A 19,703-nucleotide genomic window follows, 5' to 3' on the forward strand; every position below is an offset into this window, starting at 1 on the left:
CTTCCTGAATGGATATATTCTCATCTTTCATCATATCAGGAAAGTTCTCCTCCAACAAATCTTGGACAATTTTGTCAGTGGTTTTATTTTTCTCTTCTTGTTCTAGAATTCCAATGACACATAGGTTATTCCTTTTGATGGTATCCCACATGAACCTAAGCAGCATTCTGGCTGTACCTTCTCCAAGATGGATTTCTTTGTTATCCTGACAATCTGTGGTATATTCAATATCCTTCAGCAACTCCACAACTTAAATGTGCCAATTTTTCAATCTTCCATTTTCATTGTCCAGTTTTCACATGCCTCTGAGGTTATGCATATAACAACCATAGCTTGGATCAGGCATACTGTAGTCCTCAAAGGTACGTTTTTGCTTTTCAACACTTTAAAGAGCTCTTTTGCAGATTTTCCCAAGGGAATATGTCATTTGATTTCTTGACTGCTGCTTTCATGGGCACTGATTGTTGATTTAAGAAGAATGAAATCCTTGACAACTTCTCATTTAGTTGTTCTTTTCCCTTGCCAGACTATGAGCTCTTCCAGGCAGGGAGCATGAGTGCTTCGCTTCCCTTTTGTTCCCCACTCACCTGGCCAGAGTAGGTGCTCAGTTCATAACTGTTGAATTAGTGAGGAAGTGTTCTTGGGCAAACATGTAGGATCAATTAGAGGAAAGCAGAGGATTTCAGAAATGTTAGAAAGTCAAATGTAAAAAAACAACATGTTTCTCATTCACACAATAGTGCCCAAGCATCTGCCAGTTAGGCATTGTCATAGATTAAATTGCGCCCCCCAAAATATATGCCAACTTGGCTAAGCCATGATTCTCAGTGGTTTGGCAGTATGCATTAGTGTAATTTGGCAGTTATATAATGTTGTAATCATCCTTCATCATTTGATCTGATATAATTAATCTCCATTTGTGATGTGTTGTAAATCCTGGCCTTTATGTGTTAATAGAAGCCAGGATTTACAACATATCAAAGAGGCAGGAATGGGGTATATAAATGAGGATTAGGTTGTGTTTGCTATGTTAATAAGGCAGGATTAGAGTAGGATTCAGTGCCCTTATTCAGGTCACAGATTCCATATAAGGGGAATTTCCCCCATGGTGTGGCCAGCATCACCTTTTATCTTACAAGAGATAAAAGAAAAAGAGAAGTGAGCAGAGAAGGAGGGACTATAGTACTACCAAGAAAGAAGAGCCTAGAACAAAGTATGTCCTTTAGACCCAGGGTCCCTGCAGTAAGAACCCCTTAGACCCAGGGGAAGACTGATGCCAAGACATACGGAAATCTCCAAGGGAAACTGAGCCCATAGCTGTTGAGAGGAAACAGGGACCTTCCCTTAGAGCTGGTGCCCTAAATTCGGACCACTAGCCTCCTAAACTGTAGAGAATAAATTTCTGTTTGTTAAAGCCATCCACTTGTGGTATTTTTGTTATAGCTGCACTACATAACTAAGATCAAGTTAGACAACACTATTTCTTCTTTTAGCCTATTTTCTGGGGTTGCAGAGTGTTTTGTTAAGAGGCAGCCTCAAAGAATGAGGAGAACACTGGCCTGATAATCAGACCTAGGTCCTAATCATAACCTGGCCGCTCACTGAATAAACTAAAGCAAGGTACTTTTTCCTCTGGGGTTCAGTTTCTTCATTTGTAAAATGAGGTCAATGAAACTTAGCTCATAATAGTGTTGAGAGACTTAAATAAGAAGGTAATAGCAGCTTCCACCACTTATCTGTCAGTTTGTCATACTGTGGTGGCTTATATGTTGCTGTGATGTGGAAGCTATGTCACTGTTATTTGAAATACCAGCAGGATCATCAATGGTGGACAGATTTCAGTGATTCTTCCAGACTAAGATAGAATAGAAGGAAGGACCTGGTAATAACCTTCTTAACCAAAACAAAACAACAACAACAACAAAACCAGTGAAAAATCTCATAAATAGCAGCAGAACATATAATACTGGAAGATGAGCTCCTCAGGTTGGAAGTCACTCAAAATATGATTGGGAAAGAGCTGGCTGCCTCCTCAAAGTTCCTCAAAGTAGAGTCGACTTAATGAAATGGATGGAGTAAAGCTTTCAGGACCTATGTTTGCTGACATGGCACAACTCAAAATGAGAAGAAATAGCTACAAATAGCCCCTAATAATTGGAATATAGAATGTATGAAGTATGAATCTTAGAAAAATTGAAATCCATCAAAAATGAAATGGAATGCATAAAGATCAATATCTTAGCCATTAGAGAGCTGAAATGGACTGGCATTGGCCAATTTGGAACTGGTCTACTATGCTGGGAGTGACAAAATGAGAGGATTGGTATTACATTAATTGTCAGAAAGAATACTTCAAGATCTCTCCTGAAGTACAATGCTGTCAGTGATAGGATAATATCCAGATGTCTACAAGGAAGATGAGTTAATACAACTACTATTCAAATTTACACACCAACCACTAATGCAAAAGATGAAGAAACTGAAGATCTTTAGAAATTTCTGCAGTTTGAAATTGATCAAATGTGCAGTCAAGATGCATTGATAATTACTGGTGATTGGAATGCAGAAGTCAGAAACAAAGCAGCATCGGTAGTTAGGAAATATGGCCTTGGTGAAAGAAATGATGCCAGAGATCACATGATAGAATTTTGCAACAACTTATTCATTGCAAATATGTTTTTCAAAAACAAAAACAGTTACTATATACATGGACCTTGCCAGGTGGAATACAAAGAATCAAATCAACTACATCTGTGGGAAGAGATGGTGGAGAAGCTCAATATCATCAGTGAGAACATGGCCAGGGACTGACTGTGGACCAATCAGTTGCTCATATGCAAGTTCAAGTGAGAGCCAAAATATGACCTTGAGTATATTCCACCTGAATTTAGAGACTATTTGAGGAATAGATTTGATGCATTGAACATTAATGACCAAAGAGCAAATGAATTTTGGGATGACACCATACATGAAGAAAGCAAAAGTCATTAAGAAGACAGGAAAAAAGGAAAAACCAAAATGGATTGTCAGAAGACACTCTGAAACTCGCTCTTGAGCAGGGAGTAGATAAAGTGAATGGAAGAAATGTTTATGTAAAAGAGTGGAACAGAAGATTTCAATGGGTAGCTTGAGAAGACAAAGTAAAGTATTATACTGAAATATGCAAAGACCTGGAGTTAGAAAACCAAAAGGGAAGAACATTCTCAGCTTTTCTCCAGCTAAAAGAACTGAAGAAAAATTTCAAGTCTTCAGTTGCAATAAATGGGCAAAATATTGAACAATGCAGGAAGCATCAAAAGATGATGAAAGGAATACACAGAGTCACTGCACCAAAAAGAATTGAGTGACATTCAACCATTTCAGGAAGTAGCATATGACCAAGAGCTGATGGTATTGAAGGAAGAAGTACAAACTGCATTGAAGGCACTGGTGAAAAACAAACCTCCAGGAATTGATAGAATACCAACTGAGATGTTTCAACAAATGGATGCATCACTGGAAGCACTCACTCATCTATGCCAAGAAATTTGGAAGACAGCTACCTGGCCAACTGACTGGAAGAGATCTGTATCTGTGTCCATTCCAAAGAGAGGTGATCCAATAGAATGTAGAAATATCAATGATATCATTAATATCACATGCAAGTAAAGTTTTACTGAAGATAATTAAAAAATGGTTGCAGCAGTACATTAACAGGGATCTACCAGAAATTCAAGCTGCATTCAGAAGAGGATGTGGAATGAGTATCACTGCTGATATCAGCTGGATCTTAGCTAAAAGCAAAGAATATCAGAAAGATGTTTACCTGTGTGTTTTGGTTACCTAGTGCCACTCTGACAGGAATATACTTCAAATGGGATGGCTTTAACAAACAGGAGTTTATTCTTTTACAATTTTGGAGGTTAGAGGTCTGAGGTACAGGTGCCAGGCTCTAGGGTCTGGGTGAAATCTCCTCCACCTTGGGCTTCAGCTCTGCCTCTTGCTCCTGGCCCACTGAAGCTAGAGGCATCTCTTCACTCAGGCAGTTGCTAGCTGCTTCTAGCTGCTGTTTGGCTGACAAACCCAAATTCAACAAGTGAAAAGGCACAGTCCCTATATTACCAAACCACATGGCAGGCCATTAATCAATTAAACATCCCAAGATCGGCAGGGCAACATGGCAGGCTGCTGAACAATGACTCAGCTACATGCAGGGTTCAAGCATGCCATCAGCTAGAGACCTTCCTCAAAGTTGCTTCTTATATACTGGAAGTAGCCCATATTCCTAAAGTGGCTTCTCAGCTGCTCCAGTAGATTCCACCATGGAGTTGATTACCAATCTCACCATGGAGAATAACTACCTCTGGCTGCCCAGCCACTCAACCGGGCCCAGCCAAGTTGATATACAACCTTAACTACCACACTGTGTTTTATTGACTATGCAAAAGCATTTACATAACACATTATAGGTAATATTGTGACAAATGAGAATTCCAGAACACTTGATTGTGCTCATGAGGAACCTGTACATAGACCAAGATGAACAGAACAAGGGAATACTGTGTGGTTTAAAATCAGGAAAGGTATGTAGGGTTGTATCCATACTTATTCAGTCTGTGTGCTGAGCAAATAATCTGAGAAACTGAACTATATGAAGAAGAACGTGACATCAGGATTGGAGGAAGACTCATTAACAACCTCTGATGTGCAAATGACACAATCTTGCTTGCTGAAAGTGAAGATGACTTGAAGCACTTACTGATGAAGATTAAAGGGTACAGTCTGTGGTATGGATTACACCTCAAAATAAAGAAAACATAAATCCTCACAACTAGACCAATAAGCAACATTATGATAAATGGAGAAGAGATTGAAGTTGCTAAGGATTTAATTTTACTTGGATTCATAGTCAACACCCATGGAAGCAGAAGTTAAGAAATGAAATGTATTGCAATAGGCAAGTCTGCGGCAAAAGAGCTCTTTAAAGTGTTAAAAAACAAAGATGTCACTTTGAGGATAAATGTGCTCCTGACCCAAGCCATGGTAATTACAATAGCCTCTTATGCATGGATAAGCTGGGCAATGAATAAGGAAGACGGAAGAAGAATTGATGCCTTTGAATCATGGCAATGGGGAAGAGTATTGAATATATTGTGGACTGCCAGAAGAATGTACAAAATTATCTTAGAACATGTATAGCCACAGAAACGAGGATGGGGAGAGTTCATTTTATGTACTTTGTACATGTTGTCAGGAGGGACCAGTCTGTGGAAAAGGACATTATGCCTGGTAAAGCAGAAGGTCAGCAAAAAAGAGCAAGACCCTCAATGAGATTGACACAGTGACTACAACAAAGGGCTCAAACATAACAATGATTATGAGGATGGCATAGGACCGGACAGTATTTTGTACCAAAGGTCTGACTTGATGGCACCTCACAACAAATAGCCCAGCACTTGTCTGTCAGTTTGTTGTACTGTGGTGGCTTGAGTGTTGCTGTGAGGCTGGAGGCTATGCCACTGGTATTTCAAATACCAGCAGGGCCACCCATTGTGGATAGGTTTCTGTAGAGCTACCAGATGAAGACAGACTGGGAAGAAGGATGGGGCCATACACTTCTGAAAAAACTGGCCACTGAAAACCTAATGAAAAACAGTGAAACACTGTCTGATATAAGTTGTCAAAAATGAAATGAAATGGATAAAGATCAATATCCTAGGCATTAGTAAGCTGAGATGGACTGGTATAGGCCATTTTGAATCAGACAATCATATGGTCTACTATGCCAGGAATGACAAATTGAAGAGAAATGGCATTGGATTCATCATCAAAAAGAACATCTCAAGATCTATCCTGAAATACAATACTTTCAGTGATAGACTAAAATCCATCCACCTACAAGGAAGATCAGTTAATACTACTATTATTAAAATTTATGCACCAACCACTAAAGCCAAAAATGAAGAAACTGAAGATTTTTACTATCTTCTTCAGTTTGAACATGCAATCAAGATGCATTGATAATTATTGGTGATTGGAATGTGAAAGCTGGAAATAAAGAAGAATCATTGGTAGCTGGAAAATATGGCCTTGGTAATAGAAATGATGCTGGATATCACATGATAGAATTTTGCAAGACCAATGACTCATTCATTGCAAATACCTTTTTCAACAATATAAATAGTGGCTATACACGTGGACCTTGCCAGATAGAATGCACAGAAGTCAAATTGACTTCATCTCTGGAAAGAGGCAATGGAAAAGTTCAATATCATGAGTCAAAACAGGACTAGGGGCTGTCTGTGGAACAGACCATCAATTGCTCATATACAAGTTGAAGTTGTATATGCATATTATAATAAACTATGCAAAGACCCGATGTTAGCAAACCAAAAGAGAAGAACATGTTCATCATTTCTCAAGCTGAAAGAACTGAAGAAAACAATTCAAGCTATGAGTTGCAATATTGAAGGATTCTGTGGGCAAAAGGATTTTGATGCAGGAAGCATCAAAAGAAGACGGCAAGAATACATAGTCACTATATCAAAATAATTGGTCAATGTCCAACTCTTTCAGCAGGTAGCATATGATCAAGAACCAATGATATTGATGGAAGAAGTGTAAGCTGCACTGAAGAAATTGGTGAAATACAAGGCTCCAGGAATTGACAGAATACCCACTGAGATGTGTCAACAAATGAATGCAGCACTGGAGGTGCTTATTTGTTTATGCCAACAAATTAGAAGACAGCTACCTGGCCAATTGACTGGAAGAGATCCATATTTGTGCCCATTCCAAAGAAAAGTGATCCAACAGAATATGGAAATTATTGAACAATACCATTAATGTCACACACAAGTAAAATTTTGCTGAAGATAATTAAGAAATGGTTGCTGCAGTCTACTAACATGGAACTTCCAGAAATGCAAGCTGGATTCAGAAGAGGATGTGGAACAAGGGATATCACTGCTGATATCAGATGGATCTTGGCTGAAAGCAAAGAACACCAGAGAGATATCTACCTGTGTTTTATTGACTATGCAAAGGCACTGGACTGTGGATCATAACAAATTATGGATAACATTGCAAAGAAAGGGAATTGCAGAACACTTAATTGTTCTCATGAAGAACCTGTACATAGACCAAGAGGCTGTTTGAACATAACAAGGGGATACTGCATGGTTTAAAATCAGGAAGGGTGTGTGTCAAGGTTCTGTCCTTTCATCATACTTATTCAATATGCATGTAGAATAAATAATCCAAGAAGCTGGACTATATGAAGAAGATTGTGGCATGAGGATAGCAGGAGGAACGATTAACAACCTCTGATATACAGATGACACAACCTTGCTTGCTGAAAGTGAAGATGACTGATGAAGATTAAAGACTAAAGTCATCAGTATGAATTACACCTCAACATAAAGAAAATGAAGGTCCTCAGAACTGGACCACCAAGCAACATCATGATAAATGGAGAAAAGACTGATGTTGACAGGGATTTCATTTTACTTGGATCCACAGTCAACACCCAAGGAAGCAGCAGTCAGGAAATCAGACATTGTATTGAACTGGGAAAATCTGCTGCAAAAGACATCTTTAAAGTGTTGAAGAGCAAAGATGTCACTTTGAAGACTAAGGTACACCTAACCCAAGCCAGAAGGAGAGCTGGTGGCATAGTGCCTAAGGCATTTGACTGCTAACCAGAGGTTGGTGGTCAAACCCACCAGCCACTCTGCGGAAGGAAGACTGGGCAATCTACTTGTGTAAAGATTTACCGCCTCAGAAACCCAAAGGGGGTTGTTATGAATTGGATCGACTCAATGGCAGTTTGGTTTGGTTTTTATTTAACAAGCCATGGCATTTTCAATTGCCTTATGTGCATGTGAAGTCTGGACATGAATAAAGAAGACTGAAGAAGAGTTGATGCCTTTGAATTGTGGTGTTTGCTAAGAATACTGAAAATACCATGGACTGCCAGAAGAACAAACAAATCTGTCCTAGAAGAGGTACAGCCAGAATGCTCCTTGGAAGCGAGAATGGCCAGACTTTGTCTCACATACTTTGGTCATTTTATCAGAAGGGAACATCCCCTGGAGAAGGATATAATGCTTGGTGAAGTAGAGCATCAGTGAAGAAGGGGAAGGCCCTCAACGAGATGGATTGACCCAGTGGCTACAATGATGGAATCAAGCATAGCTCATGGAATTGTGAGGATGGCACAGGACCAGGAGGTGTTTTGTTCTGTTGTACACAGGGTCGCTATGAGTCAGAGCCAACTCCATGGCACCTAACAACAACAGCAGCTCATAGGCTTCCACAGATGTATTAGTGCTCTTGTTTCCTAAAGCTGCCCCGTCTCTGACTTTACCTTGTGAATTCCAGATTGTATGATGATCAAGAGTGTAGATTTTGAACCAGACTGTCTGGGTTACTGCCCCTGACTAACTCTGTGACCTTGAACAAAAGGAACAACATGTCCAAATACATGAAAAGTGAGAGAAGTGGGAATGTTCAGCTCTCTGTGGTTCAGTTTTGTCAATTGAAAAATGAGCATCAATGACCTGAAAATATTTTTGGGAAGACAAATAAGTTAACATACATATGTGTGTGTCTATCTATCTATCTTATCTCACAATATACAATAGTGATAATGCCTGGCATGAGGTAATGACTACATAAGTATTCCTTATTGTATTATCCTTCTCTCCTGATAGAGGAACATAGTAGGAAACATCAAGCACCTGATAGGATTGAGTGAGGGGGTTAAGGAAGGAACTCAACAGAGGGTGAGGCCAAATGGGAAGTGGAGCACCCATGGCAAATTCTCTCCATGGCTTGGATGTTGTTGTTGTTATGTGCCCTTGAGTCAGACTTGACTCATAGCGACCCCTCCTTGGGTTTCCGAGGCAGTATCAATCACTATGGAAGTAGATTGCCCCATCTTCCTTCTGAGGAGTTGCTGGTGTGTTTGAACTGCCAGCCTTCTGGTTAGCAGTCCAGTGCCTTAGGCACTATGCTACCAGCTCCCTGGCTTGGATGAGCAGATCTTAACTTGGGAATCACCGCATACTGGATTCACAAAGAATTTGCTGCAAAAACCAATGAAACAACCCAAGTTTGCAAATAATTTCTTTCAAGAAATGTAGGGGAATTCCGAGTTACCTCTCTAAAATAATTCTCTCCAACTGCCTTGCCTTTTCTAATGGTTGCTTGGGCATCAGAAACAGGTGTGGGGCCCTGAGTGTGCACCAGGAATTATGGGTTTCTTGTAGCCTGGGTTACGTACTTGAGCCCTCACTCGGTAGTGAACTATTACTTATATTTGTACTGAGGAAGCAAAATGACTGAAAATTTCTGGAACGGATAATGAAAATCCCCAGATAACCCCAAACTCCATATTAGTCCATAATTTTTGCTTCCCTTTTACAGCTGAACCTTTACCAGAACTTCTTGATGGGTGTCAAATCAGCTTGGTAACCTTTTACATGTAGCAAGTACATTTCCTGGTGCTAGGTGGGACCTCTCCTCGGAAGGAAGATGGGGCAATCTACTTCCGTAGTGATACTGCCTCAGAAATCCAAGGAGGAGTCGCTATGAGTCGGGTCCGACTTGATGGGATATAACAACAACAACAGATGGGACCTCAGGAATCATTTGCTGAAGGATGGATGGAATAAATTAATGGTTATATTGCATAATCATAGCTGTGACTACAGCAGGTTTACCATGTGCTACACTCTGTGCATTTTCTGATTTAATCTGTACAATAACCCAAGGAGATGGGAATTGTTACCCCATTGTACAGATGAGGAAAGTAAATAGCCTAGCCAAGGCAGTGACAGAGAAACTCATCCAAGGGGAAGAGGGAAAGAAGACACAGTTTAGTAGAACGAAAACTATCTAGTTTAGGAAACAGGAGGCCTCAACTCCCTACAACCTAGCCCAGGATTCTTCTGTGTGACCTTCAGTATCTTTCCTTCTCTGAGCCTTATTTTTGGCCATTCCGTTTCTGGTTTTTGGGGATCTCCTGAGTCCTCCAAGTTTTGCTCAAGTCAGTCAGAGCTTCCCAGGGCCCACTGATCTATCTGGTGGAAGAACAGTCCTGGCCTTTGCTTCTTTCCATGACCCAGAGATGGCGCTAGACACCTCCGCTATCACTTCTCCATCCCCCTCTTCCTCCTCCTCCCTTCCTCTTTCCTCTCAACCATCTTCTTCCTTCCCTATTCGTCTTCCTCCTTCCCGTTTCCTCTTCACCCTCTCCTTTTCTCCAATCCCCCTCCTTTTTCTTCCTCTCCATCCTTCTCTCTCCTTCCCCCTAAAGCCCTCCCCTTCTTCTCCGCCTCTTTCCCCGTTCTTTCTCTCTTGCTCCTCCCTCCCCTCCCTTGATCCTCCCCTTCTTCCTTACTGCCCCCCCAACCCCCGCCCCCTGGCCAGCCGGGGCGCGGGCCGGGCGCGCGCTGGGTGGTCCGGCAGCCGGGGGCGGGCGGTAGCCTGCAGGCGTAATTGGCATGCACGCTGTTGTAGCTGAGACCGCTTAATAAAGCATTACATATCTCACCGCTTCCATATTTCATTACCTCACGCGGAGCCTGTGAGAGGGCCCTAATGGGAGTCAGCTGTGTTTTTACTTTCTGTTGTCGGCCGGGGACGGGTTTCTCTGCGGATTCTTTGAAATGAAATAATGTGATGCACGCCGCGATAAGGGCCGGCCTGTAATGAGGCCCAGGCCGCCAGGCGGCTGCTATTGCTCCAGGTGTCGCGTATTTGGGCTTCGAGGACGAGAAGGAGGGGGCGGCACCGGAGGAGGAGGGAGGAGAGGGGAAGGTACGAAGGGTTAAGGGCAGAGGGAGCAGTGGGTCTGGGGAAGACCGAACAGAGGAGGAAGAAGGAAGAGGAGGCAGCGGCAGGACGGGAGAAGGAAGGCAGATTGCTCGAGGTAGAGGAAGGTGCCTGGCTGGAGTATTGTAGGGACCAGGGTTTGAATCACAGCTCCACCCCTCATTTTCAGTGAGGGATTGCTGTTTGTTCTCTCAAGGGACTAACAGGGTTAATGATATTACCCACCTACAGGATTGCTGTGCTGAAGCAAATGAAAGGGGTTTGTAAATTGGAAAGGGCAGCATCACACACATGGAAAAAAATGGAATCATTTATTGAGCGAAGGGAACTGACATCCATTGAGTACCCCTTCTGGGCACCTGCCACCCATTTCACTGAATTAACATAGCAGCCTTGCTAGCTTAGTACTGTTTACCTTCCTTTTATAGATGAAGAGAGTCAGGTTCAGAGAGGGGAGAGACTGGCTCCAAGGCACACAGTAAGAGGCTGGGGGCAGCCCTGGACATGGAGCCAGAAGGAGATGGGAAGAAAGAGGGAAGGAGATAAAGTTGGAGGAAAAGAGTTGGGCCACTGCCATGTGACCTGTCTAACCTGGGACTGGAGCTGAACTTCATCCTCCCCCTTTCCTGGTCCTTAGGCCTCTGCCTACCTCACAGGGATGGAGGATAGGCAGGCTTATGGGGACGTCCTGTGCTGTGGAATCTGGCTGGTGGGGCAATGGCTGAGTGTGATAGGGTAAGGCCTCAGGAAACCCCTGTTCTGAATACTCCTTTCTCTGCTCAAAATCCCACAGCACAGTCCCTTGAGGTAAAATAGGGTCCTAGTGCTTTAGTCAGCCAGAATTAAAATAGTCAGAAGTGTCTGTCTGCTCTCTGTCTTTGGTCAAGTTGTGAGAAGGGACTAGTCCCTGAAGAGGGATATCATGCTTAGGAAATAGAGGATGAAGAAAAATGGAGAAGACCTTAGGGAGATGGATAAACACAGTGGCTGCGATGGTGGGCTCAAGCATGGTAATGATTGTGAGTATGACGCAGGACAGTTCTGTTATATATGGGATCACTATGAGTTGGAACCGACTTGATGGCACCTAACAACAACACCAGGAGCTCTGGTAGCGTAGTGCCTAAGGCACTTGACTGCTAACCAGAAGGCTGGTGGTTCAAACCCACCAGCCAGTCCTCAGAAGGAAGGTTCGGCAATCCTACTTCTGTAGTGATACTGTCTCGGAAACCCAAGGAGGGGTTGCTATGAGTCGGTGCCGACTCGACGGCACTTAACAGCACCAACACTCTCTGTCCACTTTGTCTCCATCTTTTTTTTTTTTTTCTTCTAGAAAATAAATGTTCTTTGAGGGGCTTGATTGTATCTCCTCAATGTCTCCCAAATCTGTCCACTTCTCACTATCGCTCCTGCCATGGCTCTGTTCAGGTCTGCAGCCTTACTTCTGACAAACAATATTGGCATCTTTCTAAAATGCTGACCCCAAACTGCTGCCCTTCAGGGCTGCCCGTTGCTCTCAAGAGCCTTTCTTGCCTGCACTTGCTGACCCCCTGCCCACCACACAACCCCGCCCTAGTTTTGTCTTTACTGCACCTCATCACAAACACTTCACTCAGATAAATTAGCTACTCAATGGGCATCTTTCCCCAAGCTCAACAGTGATATCCCTGAATACTTTGTCACACTGTTCCTTCTGCTTGAAATACCTTTCGTATGTGGTGCCGCCTTTGGGATCCTGTCCTCTCTCTGATGTTCAACGCAGTAACTGCTTGTTCCAGGAAGGCTCCTCTCCATGTACTCTTCTGCCCCTGCTTCCGTGTGATGCTCTCTCTTCTTTGAGCCTAAATTTCTCTAAATGTACATGGGGGAAGTTTGGGGCTGATCTCTGCAGGCTGCATGGTCTCATGAGTTGATCTGTTTGGACAGTTGTTTCCTTTTGAAGAAGACGTAAGTGGTTTGGGCTTGTCCATGTGTTGGATGATGACCATTAGCATGTGCCTACTCTGTGGTAGGGACTGTACTCGTGCTTTGTGTGCATCATATGGATGCATTGCTTGGGATCATGCAGCAATAAATGGAGAAGCTGATATTTGAAGCCAGGTCTTCCTGATCCCTGAGCCTGTGCATGTGTGTATGTTTGTGTGTATGTGTGTGTGTCTGTGCACGTGTAAAGCTGGGTACTCAGCATTAGTGGGGCGCTTTAACCTTCTCAAAACTTTCTCACCTCCAGGAGTCTTTTGAGGCAGGTTGGGAAAGAATAATCGGGATTTATAGACACTGTAGTCCCTGGGTGGTGGAAACAGTTAAGTGCTCAGCTACTAACTGAAATGTTTGCTGCTTGAACCCACCCTGAGGTGTCTGGAAGAAGTGTAGCTGGAATGCTCCTTAGAAGCAAGTATGGCCAGACTTCATCTCACCTACATTGGTCATGTTGTCAAAAAGGACCATTCCCTGGAGAAGGATAAGAGGAAAACCCTCAATGAGATGGATTGACACTGTGGCTGCAATGATGGGCTCAAGCATAGCCAGATTTGTGAGGATGGTGTAGGACAGGGCAGTGTTTCATTCTGTTGTACATAGAATCTCATGTGTCAGAATTGACTTGGCAGCATCCAACAACAGTAACAGAGGTGCCCTGATGATCTGCTTCTGAAAAATCAAAGGCACTGGAAACCCTGTGGAGCACAGTTCCATTCTGACACACACGAGTTGCCATGATTCGATATCAACTTGATGGCAATTGTGTCTGGTTCTGGTTATAGACAGAGACAGGTTAGGTGACTGCCTTAATTACACAGTGAAATTTGGATTAACATGGAAACGAACCAAGCTCTTGGTGCAGGATTCGTTGCACTTTGACACCAAGCTGGCTTTGCCAAATTTGTCTCCCAGATGACCCTCTTTCTGTATCTACATCCTAACTTTCTGCATACAGGGATTACTTCTCATTCTTTGCTGAAGCTGCTCCCTGCATCTGGAATGTTGTTGTTGTTAGGTGCACACCTTTCCTGATTTTAAACCATGGAGTATCCCCATGTTCTGTTTGAATGATAGCCTGGAATACTTTTCCCCAATGCCTTCCTTATTCATCCTTCAAGATCCAGCTTAGATCCTTCAGTCCATAAAAGCCTTCAGAATCTCTGGTCATAGTCATCTCTTTCTTTCCCTGTTCCATGCCCTGTACACATTTCTCTGGCCCAGCTTGTGGCCTGTCAGCTCGAAGCTTTCTGGTTTCAAGACCATAAGCTCCTGAGGTCAGGGCTGAGCCTCACTGGTGGCCAACAGAGAGCTCACATGGAATAGGTGCAGAGGATATGCATGTGAGTGCCTGGCCAAGAGTGCATGTTTTGAGGATTAATGAGAATATATACAAATCCCCAGCTCATAGAAGATGCTTGATAAACAGCAGCAAAGAATATTATTATTTATTACTGTGTTCTTGCTTTGTGTCAGGTTTTGTGTTGCAATGTGTCTTTCATTTAATTCTCATAGCATCTTTATGAGATTGATGTTACAACCCCCATTTAACCAATCAGAAAACTGAGGCTCAGCACTGCTAAATAACTTACCTGAGACTATAGAGCTAGTAAGTGGCAGAGCTAGGGCTAAAATCCAGTTCTGTCTGCCTCCTAGTCACGTCCTTTTGCACGCATCACACGGATCTTATTGCAAGTGCCTTGTGTTCCATATGCCTGTCAAACAAGGCTGCTCTATTGATTAACATGCAAATGATTTTTTGAGAGAGGGCTTAAGTGTAGTTGGTCCCAGCCAGCCACAGCTGAGATTTGCAACCCAAGCTTTAGTCTTTACCAACTGTTCTGCTATCAGGTTTTCATCTCTAGAGTGATTGACGGGTATTTTTTCCCCTCCCTGACCCAGAACGCCAGGCCCCCAATACTACTGAAATGTTTGCACAATCTTGAAGCATTTATTTAAAAGTTGCTTTTCCCCAAAGGGGCTGGCCTCAGCCAGATCCTGAGCCAGATCCAAAAAAACAAACAAATCCTATCTTTACAAGCTCCTCAGCTGGGCTGTGGGGGTTGGAGGACCCCTGGGCCCTACCTTTCCCTTGGCTGGCTGACAGGCCCGCCCCCAGGGCAAAGTGCCCACCCGTCTGTTTACAGCCTTTTCCAATTCACAGGCCAAACAGGAAAGGGTCTAGGGGCTTGGGGAGGGAGTGACTATCAGAAATCACAAATAAGGCAAATGCTCCTCAAAGCAACAGGCAGTAGAAAAGTGATGGGAAGGCTGGCTAGGCTGGGTTTTTTGAATATTTCTCAGGGATAGAGTGAGACTCTGGTCCCCACTTTGCAGGTCCTAGAACTAAGTGCTAAGACCCCCATGAGGTCCCTTCAGTCCATAAAAGCCAGCATCATGAGGTCCCTCAGGTGCCTGTTAGAAGACCTGAGAGCTAGGCCTGGCTTGGCCTCCATCACAGTTTGTGAAATTGAAAGGTTCCTTCTCCTCCCTGCCCTTAACCATTATGGTACCAGCAGCCTTGGTACTATCTTCCTCTGAATAATGCCCTTCCCATACTTTTCTCTTGGGCAAAACAGGGAGAGAAAGAAGCCCCCCTCACTGAAGGCCTGCTATTGTGCCAGGCACTGTGCACCATTCACTTGTCACAACCCACCTGAGAGGTACTCATTGATACCCCTTTCTACAGGTGAGGAATCCAGGGCCAGGATTGGAACACAAGGTCTGTCTGACTTCTTCCTACCTGTCTCTTGGTGCCCTTCACTGCTGGAAGAACACTGTTTCTTGACTGGGTGGAAGACCTAGTTTAGGACGAAGTCCAGTGTGTGCAGAGTGTGGCACAGCCTAGCTTGTGTGCCTGGTGATGGAACCAAGATCAAAGAAGTAATCTGCAAAAGGGGAAACTGCTGACTAGCGAATAGTAGTCCCTTATCCATCTTCTCATAGTCACTGAGGGGCCATCTAGTCACAGTTGGGAAAATTGAGGTCTGTGACCAGGAGGCTCAAACCAATCCCCTGAGGTCATGCCTAAGAAGTGGGGCTCAAACATTTTCATTGTTTTCTTCAAAGCTCCCCATAATATGCAGGGTTTCCTGAGACAAGGTTTCCACTGGGCATTATTAGCCACTGCAATTGCTCTCTGCTGCTTCCTGGGAAAAAAAAAAATCAAAATTTCTAAAGGCCTCCATATCACCCTTTGCCCCAGTCAATGCCACATCCACTGAAGTTGTATGTGTCCAATTACATACTAAAAAACTCAAAAATCAAACTCACTGCCGTGGAGTAGATCCCGACTCATAGCAACCCCTCCTTGGGTTTCCGAAGTGGTATCTCTACGGGGCTTCCGAAGTGGAACGTCTATGGAAGTAGATTGCCCAGTCTTCCTTCCAAGGGGTGGCTGGTGGGTTTGAACCACCAGCCTTCTGGTTAGCAGTCAAATGCCTTAGGCACTACTACCAGAGCTCCCTCACACATGCTAGGCAGTTCCAAACCTCTGGCTTTACCTCCTGTACTCTCTGCTTGGAAGATTTTCTGTGTCATCTTATCAAGTGACTTAGCTGCTCTAATCCCCAGTTACCTCATCTATAAAAGGGGGACCCTTTGCGGTGACAAGGGGCTCTGGTGGTGTAGTGGTTAAGGCATTTGGCTGCTAACCAAATGTTGATTTGAACCCTCCAGCCACTTTGTGGAAGATAGATGAGGCAGTCTGCTTCCATAAAGGTTTATAGCCTTGGAAACCCAAATGGGAGTCACTGTAAGTCAGAATTGACTCAGTGGCAGTGAGGTTTTTTTTTTTTTTTTTCTTTTTTAATTTGGTGGCAGATGTGAAAGTGCTTTGTGACACCATGGGTTCTGGGCTGGTGTATGTTGAGGTTACTGTCTCTGTGGCTATTTCAGCTGGCCATTCTAAGTCTCTAGGAGCTGCTGTTGAGTAACCAATAAACTGTCTGGCTTCTCTCCACCAGTCAGACCCCTCTGCTAGCAGTTTGTACTAAGCTGGGCCAAGGATGCACTCTTAGAGCTCTTTCTGGGCAAATGGGCTATGACCCCTTGGGAAGAGGCAAAACAAAGAGGTTTTTTCTATCCTTTCTGTTTGCTATCCTGCTATAGCCAGTCTTCAAACCCCTGCCTGTGTGTGATGTGGGGGTAGCCGAGGATAATGGAAAGAGCAGATCAGTCTGTATTTCTCTCTAGGCAGGGCCAGAACTACATCTGACTTCTCCATGCATCTTCAGAGCCCAGCACAGAGCCTGGCACTGAGCAGGCACTCACTAAATAAGTACTTATGAGTGGAACATAACCTTGGGCAAGTTATGTCAGTTCTCTGAGCCTCTGTTTCCTCATCTGTAAAATGGAAACAATAACACTACTTAATTTATAGGTTTTCATAATTATTAATAATAATTATTCATCCAAAGTGCTTAGGATAGTGCCAGATATGTAATGATAAATATCTCAGGAGCTTAGAGAAATGAAGGCTCAGAGAAGGTAAATGCTTTGTTCAACAACACCCAGCTAGAAAATGGTAGCGCTAAGAATGGAATTCAGGTTTTTTGACCCTATAATCTAATATTAATCACTATTAAATCACTTGAGGTAGAGTGTTGATTGACCCACAGCATTCACATCTCCCTCTTTCAGAGTAATAGAATCTTCAAGTTTTAGTTGAGCACATGGCCATCTAGAATAAAGACTGTTTTCCAGCCTCGCTTGCAGCTAAGTGTGGCTGTGTAATTAACTTCTGGCTAAACAACTGAAGTTATGTGTAAAATGACCAGGAAGTGTCTTTGAAGGGAGATGGCATGTACTTCCTCTTCTTTCTGATGATTAGGATGCTGATATCAGAGCCGTACTATCAGCCAGCAGCCATCTTGACACCAGGAAGGAGGAAACCACGCATGGTGTAACAATCAGAAAGAAGGAACCTAGGTCCTTTACACCGTAGGATTCATCATACCAGTCTGTTCTTAAAGCCAGAGAGAAGCGTCAATCTTGTTTAAAGTGCTCCTATTTTGGGTAATCCTAACTAATTCATCACTTCTCCATGGTAGACTGTCAATCACTAAATGGTCTATTGTTGTTTTGTTAGGTGCCATTGAATTGTCTTTGACTCATAGTGACCCCATGTACAACAGAATGAAACACTGCCTGATCTTGTGCCAGCCTCATGATGCTTGCTATACCTGAGCCCATTGTTGCAGCCCCTGTGTCAATCCTTCTTGTGGCGGGCCTTCCCTTCCTTCGTTGACCCTCTACTTTACCAAACATGATATCCTTCTCCAGAGAATGGCCCTTCACTTTACTAAGCATGACATCCTTCTCTAGAGAATTGTCCCTTCTGACAGTATGACCAAAGTAGGTGAGACGAAGTCTGGCCATTCTCATTTCCAGGGAACATTTTGGCTGCACTTCTTCTAGGACAGATTTGTTAGTTTTTTTTTTTTTTTTAGCAGTCCATGGTACTTTCAGTATTCCTTGCCAATACCACGACTCAAAAGAATCAACTATTCTTTGATTTTCCTTATTCATTGTACAGCTCTCACATGCATATGAGATGATTGAAAATACTATGGCTTGGGTTAGGCAAAACTTAGTCTTCAGGAAGGAGCTCTGGTGGCATAGTGGCTAAGGTATTTGACTGCTAACCAGAAGGCTGGCACTTCAAAGCCACCAGCCAATCCTCGGAAGCAAGACTGGGCAATCTATTTCCGTAGAGATACTGCCTTGGAAATCCAAAGAGGGGTTGCTATGAGTCATATTTGACTTGACAGCAGTGAGGTGGGTTTTTTTTTTTTTTTCCAGTCTTCAAGGAGACATCTTTGCTCTTCAGCACTTGAACGAAGTCTTTTGCATAGATTTTCCCAATGCAATCCGTCATCTGATGTCTTGACTGCTGCTTCCATTGGTGTTGATTGTGGAACCATGTAATATGAAGTCTTTGACAACTTCAGTGTTTTCTCCATTTATCATGATGCTGCTTATTGGTCCAGTTGTGAGGATTTTTGTTTTCTTTTTATTGAGGTTAATCCATACTGCAGACTGTAGTCTTCAATCTTCATCAATAAGTGCCTCAAGTCATCCTCACTTTCAGCAAACAAAATTGTATTGTCTGTGTATCACAGGTTGTTAATTATTCTTCCTCCAATCCTGATGCCATTTTCTTCTTCACGTAGTCCAGTTTCTCAGATTATTTGCTCACCATACAGATTGAATAAGTATGGCAAAAGGCTACAACCCTGACATACTCCCGTCCTGATTTTAAACTATGCAGTATCCCCTTGTTCTGTTTCAACAACAGCCTATGTACAGGTTCCTGATGAGCATAATTAAGTTTTCTGGAATTCCTGTTCTTCTCAGTGTTATCCATAATTTGCTATGATCCATATAATCAAATGCTTTTGCATAGTCAATAAAACACAAGTAAACATCTTTCTGGTTTTCTTTGCTTTGATCCAAGATCCATCTGACATCAGCAATGATATCTGTCATTCTACATCGTCTTCTGTATCCAGCTTACATTTCTGGAAGTTTTCTGTCACTATAGTGCTGCAATCATTTTTGAATTATCTTTGGTAAGATTTTACTTGCATGTGATATTAATGATATTGTTCGATAATTTCCACCCTTCTTTAGAATGGGTACAAATATGGGTCTTTTCCAGTCAGTTGGCCAGGTAGTTGTCTTCCAAATCTCTTAGTATAGCACAGTTAGTGCCTCCAGTGTGGTGGCATCCATTTGTTGAAACATCTCAATGGGTGTTTCATCAATTCCTGGAGCCTTGTTTTTTGCCAGTTCCTTCAATGTAGCTTTGATTTCTTCCTTCAATACCATTGATTCTTGATTATATGCCACCCCCTGAAATGGATGAACATTGACCAATTCTTTTTGGTAATTCTGTGTATTCCTTC

The sequence above is a fragment of the Orycteropus afer genome, unplaced genomic scaffold (assembly GCF_000298275.1).
Source record: "Orycteropus afer afer isolate SDZICR_OR568_19922 unplaced genomic scaffold, OryAfe1.0 scaffold00169, whole genome shotgun sequence".
NCBI lineage: Eukaryota > Metazoa > Chordata > Mammalia > Tubulidentata > Orycteropodidae > Orycteropus > Orycteropus afer.